The sequence below is a fragment of the Nerophis ophidion genome, linkage group LG20 (genome assembly GCF_033978795.1).
Source record: "Nerophis ophidion isolate RoL-2023_Sa linkage group LG20, RoL_Noph_v1.0, whole genome shotgun sequence".
Taxonomy (NCBI): domain Eukaryota; kingdom Metazoa; phylum Chordata; class Actinopteri; order Syngnathiformes; family Syngnathidae; genus Nerophis; species Nerophis ophidion.
Genome location: NC_084630.1, coordinates 34271977 through 34286870, shown reverse-complemented (window position 1 = coordinate 34286870; position 14894 = coordinate 34271977). Strand labels below are relative to the sequence as shown.

At 41.7% G+C, this 14894-nt stretch overlaps 1 protein-coding gene across 1 annotated transcript in view; it reads left to right on the top strand.

Moving 5' to 3' along the window:
* Positions 1 to 14894, top strand: part of tbc1d9 (TBC1 domain family, member 9 (with GRAM domain)) — a 104945-nt gene that overhangs the window by 26229 nt on the left and 63822 nt on the right. The window lies entirely within an intron of this gene.

The following is a 14894-nucleotide window of genomic DNA, read 5'->3' as shown; positions in this document are numbered from 1 at the left end:
AACTTATTGTTGAAGCTTTGAAAGTGGAATTCTTTCCCATTCTTGTTTTATGTAGAGCTTCAGTCGTTCAACAGTCCGGGGTCTCCGCTGTCGTATTTTACGCTTCATAATGCGCCACACATTTTCCATGGGAGACAGGTCTGGACTGTGGGCATGCCAGGAAAGTACATGCACTCTTTTTTTACGAAGTCACGCTGTTGTAACACTTGTCTTGCTGAAATACGCAGGGGCGTCCATGATAACGTTGCTTGGATGACAACATATGTTGCTCAAAAACCTGCATGTACCTTTCAGCATTAATGGTGCCTTCACAGATGTGTAAGTTACCCATGCCTTGGGCACTAATACACCCCCATACCATCACACATGCTGGCTTTTATACTTTGCGCCTATAACAATCCGAATGGTTATTTTCCTCTTTGTTCTGGAGGACACCACGTCCTCTGTTTCCAAATATAATTTGAAATGTGGACTCGTCAGACCACAGAACACCTTTCCACTTTGCATCAGTCCATCTTAGGTGGGCTCGGGCCCAGCCAAGCCGGCGGCGTTTCAGGATATTGTTGTGACATGGGTTTGGCTTTGCATAGTAGAGTTTTAACTTGCACTTACAGATGTAGCAACCAACTATAGTTACTGACAGTGGTTTTATTAAGTGTTCCTGAGTCCATGTGGTGATATCCTTTACACACTGATGTCGGTTTTTGATGCGGGTACCGCCTGAGGGATCAAAAGTCCGTAATATCATCGCTTACGTGCAGTGATTTCTCCAGATTCCCTGAACTTTTTGAGGATTTTACGGACTGTAGATGGTAAAATCCCTAAATTTCCCTGCAATAGCTCGTTGAGAAATGTAGTTCGAAAACTGTTCGACAATTTGCTTACAAAGCGGTGACCCTCACCCCATCCTTGTTTGTGAATTACTTAGCGTTTCATGGAAGCTGCTTTTATACCCAATCATGGCACCCACCTGTTCCCAATTAGCCTGCACACCTGTGGGATGTTCCAAATAATTGTTTGTTGAGCATTCCTCAACTTTATCAGTATTTATTGCCACCTTTCCCAACTTCTTTGTCACGTGTTGCCGGCATCAAATTCTAAAGTTAATGATTATTTGCAAAAAAAAAAAAATGTTTATCAGTCTGAGCATCAAATATGTTGTCTTTGTAGCATATTCAACTGAATATGGGTTGAAAATTATTTGCAAATCATTGTATTCCGTTTATATTTACATCTAACACAATTTCCCAACTCATATGGAACAGGGTTTGTATAAGCTGCTATTTTTTCCCCCTAAATTTTGAACCCTAAGGCTTATAAAATGGTGCGGCTAATTTATGCATGTTTCTTTGCAACAGTTACAACAACAACAACAAGCAAACACAGTGATAAGGTATGTCATTGTTTGTCCTATGGTGCCATCTTTTGGACGTGTTCGCTTACTGCAGGTGCTGCAGTGTCCTTCCATTTAGTCCTTTCAATCGGAAGTAGAATTGCCGTTGTCAGGTTCAAACACTGATGACATCTATTAAACAGACACATAAGCATGGAATTAACCAGAGGCTTCAATTTGGCTCAATTGAGGAGAAACGTCTGGGCTGTACAACTCCACCACGCTCTGACGAAAGATTGTACGCCTCGTCTTTTATTTGGACTTTCCCTGATTACATGTCAACAGCTGTCTATAAAGGAACAGGGGTCATAAACAGCCATCGTCTTTGATTACAAAAAACAGTTCAAAGAGAAGGTCAGTTCAAAGAAGAGGTGCCCAGAGCTTAGGCAGGTTCTGCTTTGTAGATCTCAGGTCAAGACAAAATCTTTCTGTGGATTACAATACATCAAAGAAACATAACTCCTTCATGTTGCTTCCCATCCTACACAGTGGAGTTTTACAAGCCGTCTTCTTGGAAGGATCAAAGACAGCTTTTGTCCTCTCGCAGGGCGAGCTGAACTCAATGTAACACAAAGTTTTGTGATAACTTAGATACAATTATTCCGACAGCCGTTCAGTCTTCTAGCTGTCCATAGCGTTTTTCCTTATATGGATTCTCCATTCATCACTTCAAGCAACATTTGTAAGTTTTACAATATAATTTAAAACTGTTTATATTTACTAAACCATCACATTTGTGTCCGTAGAAGTGTTTTTATTCATATTTATATGTGCTATCGCAGTGTAATAAGCTAGTGTTGTTAGTATTATTAACATGTTTACAAGTGTCCGTGTTAGTATTTCTTAACTTACGATGTCATTTTGTTTGTATTGTTTGATTGTCACAAATTCCTCAGTAAATTAACTAAGACGTCACCGTGGAGTTAGTCTGTTGAGCTGATTGGAGCTTCTACAGCTAGTGGTTCCATGACCATGACTTTGGTTTTGTTTGATCAGCCGTTTTACTGCCGTGTTACATGCACATGTTTAGAAACAATTATGGTGTGTAAATAAACGTTTACAAAATCTGTGTAAATAACTACATTCGCAAAGTATAGCTTTAGCTTAATGATAAAGTGGTGCGGCTATTATATGAAAAACAACTTTTTCCTAAAACTCAGTGGGTGCGGCTTATGTATAGTTGCGCTGTATAGTCCGGAAAATAGTGTTTGTGTTTAAACTTAGACTTCCTTCTATTGTCATTCAAATTTGAACTTTACAGTACAGAAAAGAACGAAATGTTGCATTAGCTTGTTGTAGTGCAGGATCAAAGAGCTATAAGGTCTAGATATAAATAAATAGATTACTGTACAGATAAATATATTGCACTTCTGCATGTGAATGTTATATTGTCTTTATATTCCAGAGACTTAATCAATTTTTGGGGTTGGAATTGAGGGGATTATTTTGATGCGTTCAAGAGTCTTATGGCCTGAGGGAAGAAGCTGTTACAGAACCTGGAGGTTCTGCTACAGAGGCTGTGGAACCTCTTTCTAGAGTCCAGCAGTGAAAACAGTCCTTGGTTGGGTGGGAGGAGTCTCTGCAGATTTTCTGAGCCCTGGTCAGGCAGCGGCTTTTTGCGAACTGCTGGATAGAAGGAAATGGAGTCCTGATTATCTTTTCCGCCGTCCTCACCACTCTCTGCCAGAGACTTCCAGTCTGAGGCACTGCAGACCCCGGTCCAGACAGAGATGCAGTTGGTCAGTAGGCTCTCTATAGTGCCTCTGTAGAATGTGCTGAGAATGCTCTGGGGGTAGCCGGTGCTCAGGGAGTTGGCACTGGAGGTGTTGTCGCCCACTCTCACAGACTGGGGTCTGTCTGTGAGGAAGTCAAGCAGCCAGTTGCATAGGGGGGTACTGAGTCCAAGGGGGGGCCAGTTTGCTCACCAAGTGCTTCGGTATGATGGTGAATGCCGAGATGAAGTCCAAAAACAACATCCGCACATTTGTGTCCTTTCCTTCCAGATGTTCTAAGCTCAGGTGGAGTGCAGAGGAGATGACGTTTATTGTTGATAACTATGAAGATGAGACTGTGAAAGTGTCTTTTCATCAGGGGTTCTCAGGCCCTGGTCAAAGGGCCAGGACCAGGCCCTGAGTGGGGCTAAACCGGGATGCAAAATCTCTTGGTTTGCGTCTCTCAGCCACTTACTGTATGTGTCTACCAGCTTAATCGTTAGTGTAAAAGGAAAGCAAACAAGCTAGACCTCACGTTTCTGGCGCTGTAAACAAGCCGCATCTTTCACAGAACAGAGTGTGAGAATGTTTCGAAAGGACGGGGATTTGTTTTGCTCAGCGGAAACAAAGCACTAATTATTATTATAAGGACAAACAAATCATCACATGTTTTCAAAGATGTTCTTCTGCCCACGGGCGATTGAAGAATGATAAACATGAAATGGTCGGTTACATCACTGGTGCTTTGTTTTTCTCGTCTACATTTTGTGGAATTTTTGATTGGGTTTTTTCCATCAAGTGCACTCCTACTCTACAACCAGCTCAGGCGCTGTTGATCCAGTCTCAACTAGGTTTCTGCAACAGGACATCAGCAATGCGAAGCTGAGCTACGTCAATGCAAACCCTTTGTCTCGGCATTATTATTCTAATCTATACAACACAGGTTTACTGCTTTTGGGAGATGGGTACCGAAAGATTAAAAGGGGGCGAGGAAGCTTTGTACTTTGCTACAGGATTGCATTTGAATTTGATCGTGTTTCTCATTTTTTTGGCTCTCTTCAGCTTAGGGATGTAACGGTACACAAAAATTTCGGTTTGGTACGTACCTCTGTCTAGAGGTCACGGTTCGGTTCATTTTCGGTACAGTAAGAAAACAACAAAATATAAATGTTTTGGTTATTTATTTACCAAATTTGTAAACAATGGCTTTATCCTTTTAACAGTGGGAACATTATAATAATTCTACCCACGTTAATCCACATTAAACTGCCTCAAGTTGTTGCTTTGATTAAATAAAATGACAAAGCATTTATTCTACATATAGAAAGTGCAACATTAAACAGTTTCAAGTCAACTCATCATGCTTAATTTATTACTGCATTTGGGAAGCCTGTAGTTGACTTTTATTACACACACACACACACACACACACACACACACACACACACACACACACACACACACACACACACACACACACACACAGCAAAATGAGCTAACGTAACGCTAAAAGCTAATTAGCCTTCACCTCAACCCAGAACTATTAGAGAGCTGAGCTGCAGTTTAAGTTTCTAGAAAGTCAACGGGCTCATATTGATGTTTGTAATAATTGTGACTGGGAAGTGTTTTTTATAATTTGGGGAATGTACGATGTCAGCTGCTCACCTGCTAAACACATATCTGCTCATCTCGACGCCGGAGCACTGACTCTATGCTCTGAATACGCACTGCTGATTGGCTGTTACATCACTCTGAATACGCCCTGCTGATTGGCTGGTACATCGCTCTGAATACGCACTGCTGATTGGCTGTTACGTCGCTCTGAATACGCCCTGCTGATTGGCTGGTACATCGCTCTGAATACGCACTGCTGATTGGCTTTGTATGTAACCAATCAGATGGTTGTGTGGGCTGGACAATGCTGGGTGCTCACTGCTCAGACAGAGGCAGCTGCAGAGCAGCTTGTTTAGACTTTAGCTTACAAACTCGTTCGATACACCTTCGTACCGCACCGAAACCCCCGTACCGAAACGGTTCAATACAAATACATGTACCGTTACACCCCTACTTCAGCCCCATGTTGGCTTATTTTGAAACTGAGTCACTTTGGTTTCTTTGTTAGTGCCTTCTCTTTTGGGGAATGATTTGCGTGCAAACAGACTAGTTTGTCACGCGTACAATGGCTGTACAATAACAAAGACAGGGTAGAAAAAGCGTTGGCAAGATTTTGTTGAAAATTTCAGTAGATTAACGGTATAATGACAAACCGCGGTAACACTCCTGACGATTAGTAGTATCCTTTTGGATTGAAATGATTGTAAAACCGTGATTGACACTTTGATTTCTGGAGAAACAAGTGAGCTCTACCTCGCTAGCCAGCTTAAAGGATAGCATGAATAGAAGAGACATTAGCCACGTTTATAAAGGCAAAATGTATTAAATCTGATCATAATTTGGATTACATTGTTTCTGTTTTAAAATTATCCTATTATGACAAGAATGATCATGCATCACACCTTAAATCGGAATAATTAAATTTGACATGCCGTAATAGGAAAGGTATGTTATTGTTTGTGCTATGGCGCCATCTTTCAGACAGTTTTGCTCACTGCAGGTGCTGAAAAAGCAGTGTAAGCAAACAAACACGTCTTTGTGCATTTCTGCTTGTCCGACATTGTCACTGTATTTATCATTTTTTTTCTTCGATTCACTACTTTTGTTTTACCTCCCTTTTTGAAATGGAGCTGTTCTGTGCCATTTATGTTGCGATATGTACGCGTTGCCGCGTGTGTTCATATTACGACATTACGTGTACGTGCCTGAGGCCAGCAGTTAGCGCTTGGAGTAGCTGAAAGGTTGTGAATAAAACAGCTTGTTGAGACACTCCAGACCAGGGATGTGTAACATGCGACCCGAACAAGTTTAATCCGGCCAGCGAGATACAGTCTTCTACCACGCTCTCACAAAATGGATGCACGCCTCGTCTTTTATTAGGACTTTCCCTGATTACATAGCAACAGCTGTTTCTAAAGGAAGGGGGTCGTAAACAGCCATCGCCTTTGGTTACAAAACCGTTCAAAGAAAAGGTGCCTGGAGGGGAGTCAGGTCCTGCTTCTGTTTGAAGTTTTCTGTCTTGATATTGTGATGTTTCCCAGTATGCTTGCTTATTACACCCTTGCCATGTTGTTTGTACTTGGTCCACATTTTACTCACAGCTGACTGTGAACAATCAACATCTTTTGCAATGTTACTTGAAGAGGTTCAATCGTCTTCTCCTTTGTTTCAATTGACATCTCTCGTGTTGGAGCCATACAGTTGTGATCCAAATTATTCAACCCCCACACATTTTGGTTGTTTTAGCAAGTTGGACATTTATTCCGTATTTTGCTTATAGTCATATCAAATAAAGATGTGTCAAATAGACAAATGCAACTTAAATTGTAACACTGTATTTAACAAAATAGCAAAAAAGGAAATTTTTCTTAATATTTAATTGCTAAAATGATTCAACCCCCTAGTTCCATGCATCTTTAGTACTTAGTAGAACACCCTTTGGCAGTAATGACATCCTTCAAAGGTGATACATAAGCTTTTTGCAAGCATCTACAGGTATTTTAGCCCATTCCTCTTGGGCAAAGGCCTCCAGTTCATTCATATTCTTGGGCTTGCGTGCTGCAACTGCCTTCTTCAAGTCCCACCACAGCTTTTCTAGAGGATTTAGGTCTGGCCACTGTGAAGGCCACTCCAGAGTCTTCAAGCCCTTCTTCTGCAACTACTCTGATGTTGATTTGGAGGTATGCTTGAGACCCTTGTCCTGTTGGAAGGTCCAACGTCTCCCAAGCCTCAGCTTTGTCACTGACTTCATGACATTTGCAGCTAATATATCCTTCTAAGAAATAGAATTCATAATGCCTTGAACGCGCTGGAGATTCCCGGTACCTGAGGCAGAGAAACAGCCCCAGAGCATGATTGACCCCCCCACCATGCTGAACAGTAGGCAAGGTGTTCTTCTCTTTGTAAGCTTCATTTTTTTCTTCCAGACATAACGTTGATTCATAGGCCCAAAGAGTTCCACTTTTGTCTCATCACTCAATAGAACAGTTTCCCAAAACCTTTGGGGTTTATCCAGATGATTTTTGGCATAATGGAGTCTATTTTTCTTGTGCCTGGTAGTCAGAAGTGGGGTGCGCCTGGGAGTTCTGGCATGGAGGCCTTCATCTCGTAGTGCGCACCTTATTGTCTGGGACGAAACCTGCGTTCCCCCCTCTGCAATGTCCTGTTGTAGTTCCTCAGCTATTACCCGGGGGTCTTTCACCACTGTACGTACACAGCATCCTCTTTCTCCCACGCCCAGGGAGTGTTTCCACTGTGCCTTTAGCTTTAAACTTGCGAATTATGCCCCCAACTGTGTCTGTTGGAATGTGTAATGTCTTTGCTATTTTCTTATATCCATATCCTTTCTCATGAAGAGAAATGACCTCCTCTCTTGACTTCTTTGACCACTCCCTGGACTTCACCATGTTGCGAATACACCATTGACCATCTACAAGAAGCTGAGCGTCACAGTCTTTTTCAATCAGTTTAATTGTTGCTCGTTATGGTTCTAATCACATATACAGGTGTTTTCAACACCTGATTGAAAAGACCTTATTCAAATTCTGTTCTTAAGCGTTATGATCTTCAAGGGGTTGAATCATTTTGTCAATGAGATATTAAGAAAAATTTCCTTTTTTGGTATTTTGTAAAATACAGTGTTACAATTTAAGTTGCATTTGTCTATTTGACACATCTTTATTTGATATGACTATAAACAAAATATGGAATAAATGTCCAACTTGCTAAAACACCAAAATTGTGTGGGGGTTGAATAATTTTGATCACAACTGTACTTGCAAACCTTGAGACCTCTGAATTCGGGAAATGGGGAGGTGGAGCGGGGGCAGCGGGGATGTATATTGTAGCTCCCGGAAGAGTTAGTGCTGCAAGGCGTTCTGGGTAATTGTTCTGTTGTGTTACGGTGCGGATGTTCACCCGAAATGTGTTTGTCATTCTTGTTTGGTGTGGGTTCACAGTGTGGCGGATATTTGTAACAGTGTTAAAGTTGTTTATACGGCCACCCTCAGTGTGACCTGTATGGCTGTTGACCAAGTATGCATTGCATTCACTTGTGTGTGTGAAAAGCCGTAGATGTTATGTGACTTTGCCGGCACGCTGTTTGTAGGGAGGAAAAGCGAACGTGACAACAGGCTGTCTGCAGGTCAGCATGCGGCTGTTAAAGGGTGAAGGCTTCAAGTGAGAGAGGAGGCTAAAACGGTGTCTTAAAGGCACGCCCCCAATATTGATGTCTGGGTGAAATTCGACACAATGTTTACCGTGGGAGATTTTCGGTGGGGCACTGAAATTCGGGAGTCTCCCGGGAAAATCGGGAAGGTGGGCAAGTATGGTTGGAGCCGTGATTCATATCAATCCACCTGCTGCAACAGCTCTCTAAGGCAGTGGTTCTCAACCTTTTTTTCAGTGATGTACCCCCTGTGAACATTTTTTTAATTCAAGTACCCCTTAATCAGAGCAAAGCATTTTTGGTTGAAAAAAATATGTAAAATGATTTATTAAATTGTATAAAAAAATAATTAATAATAATAATAATGGATTAGATTTATATCGCGCGTTTCTACTGTTAGATACTCAAAGCGCTCACAGAGAAGTTGGAACCCATCATTCATTCACACCTGGTGGTGGTAAGCTACATCAGTGGGCGGTATAGCTCGGTTGGTAGAGCGGCCGTGCCAGCAACTTGAGGGTTGCAGGTTCGATCCCCGCTTCCGCCATCCTAGTAACTGCCTTTGTGTCCTTGGGCAAGACACTTTACCCACCTGCTCCCAGTGCCACCCACACTGGTTTACATGTAAAAATTAGATAATGGGTTTCACTATGAAAAGCGCTATATAAATATAATTCACAATTCACTTTAGGGCTTCACGGTGGCAGAGGGGTTAGTGCGTCTGCCTCACAATACGAAGGTCCTGCAGTCCTGGGTTCAAATCCAGGCTCGGGATCTTTCTGTGTGGAGTTTGCATGTTCTCCCCGTGAATGCGTGGGTTCCCTCCGGGTACTCCGGCTTCCTCCCACTTCCACAGACATGCACCTGGGGATAGGTTGATTGGCAACACTAAATTGGCCCCACTGTGTGAATGTTGTCTGTCTATCTGTGTTGGCCCTGCGATGAGGTGGCGACTTGTCCAGGGTGTACCCCGCCTTCCGCCCGATTGTAGCTGAGATAGGCGCCAGCGCCCCCCGCGACACCGAATGGGAATAAGCGGTAAAAAATGGATGGATGGATGGATTCACTTCAAAAAAGATGTAAAAATAACTAAAAACTTGTTGAAAAATAAACAAGTGATTCAATTATAAATAAAGATCTCTACACATAGAAGTAATCATCAACTTAAAGGGCCGTCTTTGGGGATTGTAATAGAGATCCATCTGGATTCATCAACTTCATTCTAAACATTTCTTCACAAAAAAAGAAATCGTTAACATCAATATTTATGGAACATGTCCACAAAAAATCTAACTGTCAACACTGAATATTGCATTGTTGCATTTGTTCTCGCAGTTTATGGACTTACATTCATATTTTGTTGAAGTATTATTCAATAAATATATTTATAAAGGATTTTTGAATTGTTGCTACTTTTTAGAATATTTAAAAAAAATCTCACGTACCCCCAGGGGTACGAGTACCCCCATTTGAGAACCACTGCTCCAAGGTGTCAACACTCCTTTTTACCTGCAAACTAATGAACAGATTTAATCTGATGCAGGTGTTATTTCTAATTTCCCTTTAACTTGATCTAAACATTTCTAACTCTTACGGACTACCTCAATTTATGTTTGTTTATTTTAGTGTTTCTTGGCGCCAGAATGTTGCCATTTGAAATCAATATAGTTTTGTGTCATGCCTGTTAGCTGATGTTTTTTTTTACTACAAAATAAACATCCTCCAATACTGGTGGCTCTATATTTACTGACACCTGCAAACTCGTCTGACTGAACTATTGTTGAGCTCTCGCTGTGGTCAAACCACTGTGAGTGTAAAAGTGAGTCTGCTGTTAGTCGCTTTGGAGGGGGTTTTCCCCAGCATTGTTTTGTTTTATACGTGACAAAACACCTTTTTGTTTCACGGGATGCAAAGTGATTAAGCTGCTTTATGTCGTTAGCCTTTGCGCCTTTATGACTAAACCTTCGCTATCCGTCTCCCCGGAGCCTGATGAGAATAAGCTGCTGTTTGCTCATGTGAAAGGCGTACTGTATGGCAGGAAGCACGCCAACAATATGCATGTCTAATTTAGGGTCATTTCGATCCACAGCTTTGTTTTCATTCTACACAAAGTAGCGCGTGGGAATGATAAAGCGAGGCGAATATCAAATAGAAGACACAAGTCTTTTTCCAGCAACAAAACACAATGGCTTGCATTTACATGGGCAGCGATAATTGAGTTTATCCTCATTAAAACCAAATTTGGATTATTGTGTTCACACTTAAAGAGTCATAATCCCCTTTTGCATGTCGCGCAACAGAGCAACTGCGCACTTTATTAGGCGAACCGACAACGTTGTATCCAAAAGTGACGAGGTAATGGGTTTAAGTTGAAACCAAATAAAAAAATGTGCCTTAAAGGCACACACAAAATAAAAATGTCGATTTACAAAAAAATCTATTTGGCTTTTTCTTTGAATTTTTCCTTAACCCTTGTGTAATTTTCATATTGTTGTTACTCAAGCAGCGTTTGAGGGGCTGATGGACCCGTTGCATTTTGTGGCTTTTAATGCCTCACAATCAAGCAATTTTATGTTAAAATACTGAACAGATGTTTACCATATCCCAATAAACATTTTATGTTAAAGGCTTCCTGAAAGCCACTACTAGCGACCACGCAGTCTGATAGTTTATATATCAATGATGAAATCTTAACATTGCAACACATGCCGATACGGCCGGTTTAGTTTACTAAATTACTATTTTAAATTTCCCGCGGAGTTTCCTGTTGAAAATGTCACGGGATGATGACGCGTATTTGTGACGTTATTGTTTGGAGGGAACATATCAGCCCAGCACCACTTACGGCTAAAAGTCGTCTCTTTTCATCGGGCAATTCCACAGTATTCTGGACATCTGTGTTGCTGAATCTTTTGCAATTTGTTCAATTAATAATCCATCCATCCATCCATTTTCTACCGCGTATTCCCTTTTGGGGTCGCGGGGGGCGCTGGCGCCTATCTCAGCTACAATCGGGTGGAAGGCGGGGTACAACCTGGACAAGTCGCCACCTCATCGCAGGGCCAACACAGATAGACAGACAACATTCACACACTAGGGCCAATTTAGTGTTGCCAATCAACTTATCCCCAGGTGCATGTCTTTGGAAGTGGGAGGAAGCCGTAGTACCCGGAGGGAACCCACGCATTCACGGGGAGAACATGCAAACTCCACACAGAAAGATCCCGAGCCTGGGATTGAACCCAGGACTGCAGGACCTTTCGTATTGTGAGGCAGACACACTAACCCCTCTTCCACCGTGAAGCCGTTGCATTTTGTTGCTTTTAATGCCTCACAATCAAACAATTTTATGTTAAAATACTGAACAGATGTTTACCTTATCCCAATAAGGCCTACTGAAACCCACTAGTACCGACCACACAGTCTGATAGTTTATATATCAATGATGAAATCTTATAGGGGAACATTATCACAATTTCAAAAGGGTTAAAAACAATAAAAATCAGTTCCCAGTGGCTTGTTTTATTTTTCGAAGTTTTTTTCAAAATGTTACACCTCCCGGAATATCCCGAAAAACTGCTTTAAAGTTCTTGATTTTTGCTATTTGCGATGCGACTGTCCTTTCCCTGTGACGTCATACAGGGCTGCCAATACAAACAACATGGCGGTTACCACAGCAAGATATAGCGACATTAGCTCGGATTCAGACTCGGATTTCAGCGGCTTAAGCGATTCAACAGATTACGCATGTATTGAAACAGATGGTCGGAGTATGGAGGCAGATAGCGAAAACGAAATTGAAGAAGAAATTGAAGCTATTGAGCGAATAGCTATTGACGCTATTCGGCCATAGCGTGGGTGTACCTAATGAAGTGGCCCATAGCATGGCTGCCTTATTAGCATCGCCGGTAAAATGTGCGGACCAAACGATCAGGACTTTCGCATCTTGAGACACTGGACCAACTTAAATCCGTCGATTGGTAAGTGTTTGTTTCGCATTAAATGTGGGTATCTAGTTTTAAATGTACATACAGCTAGCGTAAATAGCATGTTAGCATCGATTAGCATAGCATGTTAGCATCGATTAGCTGGCAATCATGCCGTGACCAAATATGTCTGATTAGCACATAAGTCAACAACATCAACAAAACTCACCTTTGTGATTTCGTTGACTTAATCGTTGCAAATGCATCTGCAGGTTATCCATACATCTCTGTGCCATGTCTGTCTTGGCATCGCTGGTAAAATGTGGAGACACTCCCGCACATTCAATGGGGGTCTGGCGGAAGATTTCTTGCCAGTGGTGCAACTTGAATCCCTCCCTGTTAGTGTTGTTACACCCTCCGACAACACACCGACGAGGCATGATGTCTCCAAGGTTCCAAAAAATAGTCGAAAAAACGGAAAATAACAGCGCTGAGACCCGGTGTTTGTAATGTGTTGAAAATGAAAATGGCGGGTGTGTTACCTCGGTGACGTCACGTTCTGACGTCATCGCTAAAAGACAGATAAACAGAAAGACGTTTAATTTGCCAAAATTCACCCATTTAGAGTTCGGAAATCGGTTAAAAAAATACATGGTCTTTTTTCTGCAACATCAAGGTATATATTGACGCTTGCATAGGTTTGGTGGTAATGTTCCCCTTTAACATTGCAACACATGTAAATACGGCCTAAATTACTATTTTGAATTTCCCGCGGAGTTTCCTGTTGAAAATGTCGTGGGATGATGATGCGTGTTTGTGACGTTATTGGTTGGAGGGAACATGTTAGCCCAGCACCACTTACGGCTAAAAGTCGTCTATTTTCATCGCGCAATTACACAGTATTCTGGACATCTGTGTTGCTGAATCTTTTGCAATTTGTTCAATTAATAATGGAGAAGTCAAAGTTGAAAGATGGAGGTGAGACGCTTTTAGCCTTTAGCCACACAAACACACGGTGTTTCCTTGTTTAAAATTCCCGGAAGTGAAGCTTTACGATGGATCAGAGCGGTCAAGCGAACATGGATCCCAACTACATGTCAACCGGCAGTTTTCGGTGAGAAAATTGTGGAAATAAGTCGCCTCTTACCGGAGATCAGCGGAGCCAACGTCCTCCTGCTGCTGCCGTGACTTCTCCCAGAGACTGTTGCGTCAACACACCCGTGGCCACACCCTTCCAACTTTAAGGTACTATTTAACTCACTAAAACACTAGCAACACAACAGGCAGATAAGGGATTTCCTAGAATTATCATAGTAAATGTGTCTAAAAACATCTGAATCGCTCTCACTTGCCCTCGCCTTTTTTTTAATTTATTTTATTTTTTTTTCTTTGTAGGCCTTCACTCTAAATTTCCTCATCCACGAATCTTTCATCCTCGCTCAAATTAATGGGGACATTGTCGCTTTCTCGGTCCGAATAGCTCTAGTTGCTGCTGGCTATGATTGTAAACAATGTTCAGATGTGAGGAGCTCCACAACCCTTGACGTCACGCGCACTTAGTCTGCTACTTCCGGTACAGGCAAGGCTTTTTTATTAGCGACCAAAAGTTGCGAACTTTATCGTTGATGTTCTCTACTAAATCTTTTCAGCAAAAATATGGCAATATCGCGAAATGATCAAGTATGACACATAGAATAGACCTGCTATCCCCGTTTGAATAAGAAAATCTCATTTCAGTAAGCCTTTAAAATACCAAACATCTGTTAAGTATTTTAACATAGAAGTGTTTGATTGTGAGGCATTAAAAGCCACAAAATGCAACGTGTCCATCAGACCCACAAACGCTGGCTGAGTAACAACAATGTGAACGTTACACGGAAAATTTCTCTGCTAGTTTCTGCATCCCACAGGGATTCTTCTTTTGTGTTTCTGCGCCTGTGGTTCCCACACAGTTGCAACATTGTTTGTCAACACTGTCTGCTCTCATTTTCTCACACATTTTTGACCCTCTGATGTTATGTGTACCTACACTCTGTCCTCCTGTCTAGGTGTGTGTGTGTGTGTGTGTGTGTGTGTGTGTGTGTGTGTGTGTGTGTGTGTGTGTGTGTGTGGATCCTGATATCTTATATGTAATAGAAATGTGTAGGGGGGGTGTGGTCATTAAATATGTATTCTGATATACTGTATGTTCTTCACAGAAAATGAGCCAAAGTCAGTGAGTCTCAGTTTGAAAAATTAATTAATTGTATCATTTTTCTTTTAATTAGAAAATAAAAACAGGTCCCACAGGGTATAAGCAAATTTCGACTTGTTTAATTGTGTAGTGTTTTGAAGCTATCTTAGGCTAAATTGAGGATACTGCTTGGCAGCAGCCAGCAGAGGCGCTGTTGTCTTCATCCATCCATTCAGTTTTTTACTGCTTGTCCCTCACATATTCTCAAATAGAAGCAAACCTGGACTTCAACTATGGGAAGTCATGCTTTCGCACAAAACGTGCTAGCTTTCAGCTGATTTTTAGTTTTGACGTTCCATAGCAGGAAAACATTTGCAAAATGTCCGCCCTGAGATTGGTAGGTTGTGAG